We start from the raw sequence: 3,918 nt of genomic DNA on the forward strand, positions 1-3,918 counted from the left end.
TATATCTAAAACTTTTTGTATCTTGCAAATTAATAGAGGATTTGCCAGCTAATTAAGCAGATATGTAATGAAAAAGAATTTATTGGGATGCACATATTAAATGACTTGATCTAAGTTGGTTTAGAAGTTGTGAAAATATGATATTAATCAAGATCTCATCTTTAAATTAAAGTCAATTTAAAGTAATTTTTCATTTTGAGATGAGAGAGAGAGAGAGAGAGAATTGCATTTTGAGGTGATTGCAATTGACTAAAGGTTAGCAATGGGCATTAAAGACATTCCAAATCAGTCAGAATTCACTTTCAAAGGAGTGAAAGGCAAATAGGGCATACATGGTGGCTCAGCTGGATACCTATCTAGCTACTTAATTGCCTTTCTAATTTCTTCTTTATTTCCTTAATGAAGGAGTTAGCTAGATTAATTGATGGCCACATTTCACTTAATTATCACGGCTAAGTTGAGTGCTAGGCATAAATGGAGGAGTGAGAATCAAAACCCAGTATTTTTTTTCCAATATAATTGAGATAATGATATACAATTTATATAGTTAAAAATTAATTTTGTATCCATACAATTTATATGTGTTCAAGGGAAAATAAGACTATGAAATAAACAATTTTTTTTTTTTTTTTGAAAATGTTATGGGGTGAATCCAATAAACAAAGGGAAACCAATTTATTAATATTTTGGATGAGCTATCTATTTTGCATAAAGAGATTCACCAAAGAGAGCTCAACTTTAAAATCTTCCACGCTTTACCAAATGAATGGCACGTCAAGAAAGTGCAGGCATGTTAGAGCTAGGCATGCAACAAGGAATTTGCATATACTACAACGAACGGGATCCTTGTTCTTGGATCTACAGAGCCATGAATTTGATTTATTTTCTACGACTAGACAAAAAAGATGCTACAAGTGAAAAGCCTACAATTGCACTGGTCGAAAACAAAATGGCTCTGATACCAAATTGAAGCATGTGCTCCATCTCAACTAAAAGTCTAAGCTGATAGTTAGATTGCACATTTATGTTTATATATATTATATGCTCAACATAATTAGCCGGATAGAAACACGATAAGATATCATTCATCCTTCCTACACAAAGGTAAGAAAACATAAGCATATGGATGATACTTCCGAACGTGTGTGCTATAACTACGATAAATTAGGGCATTTCAAGGCATACTATTCTTAACTGGTTGAAGAATAAAAACATGAGAAGAATGATGAAGGAAAGAGATTAGAAAGATTTGATTGAAAAAATGTTGTAGCTCATGATATAAGAACTATCATAAAAGCTCACAAAACAATATATTGACTCATCCAACTTACGCTCTTCATTAGATTTATAAAAAATGAAGCCCTCATTTACCTACTTGCCAAAACTAAGAATGACTCTTCAAGCTCATCGGCAAATTCAAAGACAACCAACTCTATTGGACATAGGAAATTAACTGCAAATGTATTATTGCAAATGAGCATGAAGAAGATGTAGCGTTTACTTCTTCCATCCAGTTACAATTTAGCATATGCTTCTTATAGATCGAAATTATCTAGATACATTATATTCTTAGCAATGTTGAGCAAATTAGATTAAGGAATAAAGTTCAAATTGGCCACTGAACGTAACCTAAAAGTGCAATTAGGCCACTGAATGAAAACAAAGTGCAATTAATCCATTGAACACTTTAAATGTATGCAATTTCACCTGATAGCAGGTTACCATCAATTTTAACAGGTTGCGCTTACGTGGAAGGTGAGTTGACATTTTAAATCATTTTTAATAATAAACTTTAAAATAAAATTAAAATTAAAATTTAAAAATATAAGCAGGCAACTTGTTGGAATTGATGGTAACCTGCTGGCTGCTAGCAGGTGAAATTTTATATTTTTGGAGTGTTCAATAGCCTAATTGCACTTTTTGTTTTCGTTCAGTGGCCTAATTGCACTTTTTTTTTTTTTTTTTCCGTTCAGTGACCTAATTGCACTTTCACGTTACGTTCAATGGCCAATTTGGACCTTATTCCTTAGATTAATAATCCAAAGGAGCACAAATCTCTCAAAGTCAGGAATTATACCAACTTCTCTCATATAACTAAGGAACTTAAAAAGCTCAATACTCTTACTAAAAAATTGAACAATCTCAAGGCTTAAATAAGAGTGCAAAATAAGAGAGTATATAGCCTATTTGGTTCGTTGAAAAGAATTGATAAGGAATTGAATTTAAATTCTATGAAAAAGAAATTATTTGGAAATGGTTGTTGAGAAATAATTTATTGGGATTAATTAGTATAAAGATTCAAATGTCCTTACATAATAAAGTATGTGAGGTGATAATAAGCATTTAAGAATTCATGTTTAATTATCCCCCAAAAGGTGTGGAAAATAAAATACCAAAGGAGAGCATGCAATTCATTTTCCTCAAATTTGAAGAATTTATTTTTCATTGGAATAAATTCCACTAATTTTCCTTTAAAAAAAAAAATACTCTAATTTGAAGAAAAAAATTATCCCAAAAATATTTTCCCATAAACAAAACATGTCATCAGAGAAGAAAAGTTTTGAGAACTTATTGGCACATATGTCATCAGCTCCAAATCAATAGAGACATTACTTCTAATAATAACAACAACAACAACAACAACAACAACAACAATAACAACAAAAATAATAATAATAATAATAATGATAATAATGATAATAATAATAATAATAATAATAATAATAATAAACATTATTGGGGATAGAACTAGTTTTGGGTTTTCATCATTCATCTTCTAAGGCACCACAAAACATAAGATCGGTATTTGTAAGGGAATCGAATCCTCAACCGCTAGATGTTGTCAGTTGTGGAGTATACATATGTGTTAGGAACAAGTGTAATTAGATTTTGATGATACCAAACTGTCTAGGATTGTAGACCCCTATTTTTCCTTACACAGCTAAGTCTCGTGTAACAAACAAAAGTTACTGCAACTCAACGTCTGATTCACACCATGAGGTGTACGAATCTTACTCGAGACTAGCATAACAGGTCTACATGAAAATTTGATGTCGACAAGATGATCAAAAGATACTTCCAGGCTAAAGATGGATTGAGCAAATATCGGATAGACTTCTTTTGACAAAAAGGACCTCTTGTCAAAGAGAAAGGATGAAAGATAAAGTCAATCTTTCGACCAACGCCTCTGAGTGAAGAAGTCAAAGACAGGCTTGTAAAAGACAACATTCATTTAAGTGAAGCAATGAGATCAGAATGTTGTCTATGACTTAGATGGGCAAATCATTCGGATAAAAAGTGTCCTAGGAATGATCTTCACAAAAGACAAGGAGTATTAAAAGACTTGTACCATCTTGTCAGAGAACAAGGACAAAAGCCATAATGCTTTTGGCTCCAACGGCTATACAGTACAAGTGCATTAAATGCTCAATGCCCACTGGTTAATACTCACTGGTTATTAGGTTTGAAATTTTCATCTCCCTCCAACAGATGGATTTTTCCACCTATAAATACCTCTCTTCACCATTGAAGAAGGTGCTGGTTATTTCACTCTTGTTATCTAAAGAAAAGCTCTTCTAACAGTTCCATCTCTTAAAGTTTTTCATAACCAGTGATCTTGTGAAGTTTTTCAAAAGGCTCATCCATTTCCATACTTCACAATTGAAGAAGTCTTGCATATTTTCAAGAGAAGATCCATCCAGTTATCAAGAAAAGGCTTCAACCTATTGGAGACACATCATATTATCTTTCCAACATCTCAACTTAGGAAGAAGGTTATAGAGGCGGAGTAAACTCGAGGAGTTGAAAAACCTGTCAAGTGGCTGTCCGGCTTAGTGATCAAGGAAGCCAGCTTGAAGTAGTTTGTACTAGGAGTGATAGTGCAAACCCTTTCACGAGTTGTGAAAGAAGCGTGGAGTA

The sequence above is a fragment of the Ipomoea nil genome, unplaced genomic scaffold (genome assembly GCF_001879475.1).
Source record: "Ipomoea nil cultivar Tokyo-kokei standard unplaced genomic scaffold, Asagao_1.1 scaffold2144, whole genome shotgun sequence".
NCBI classification, from domain to species: domain Eukaryota; kingdom Viridiplantae; phylum Streptophyta; class Magnoliopsida; order Solanales; family Convolvulaceae; genus Ipomoea; species Ipomoea nil.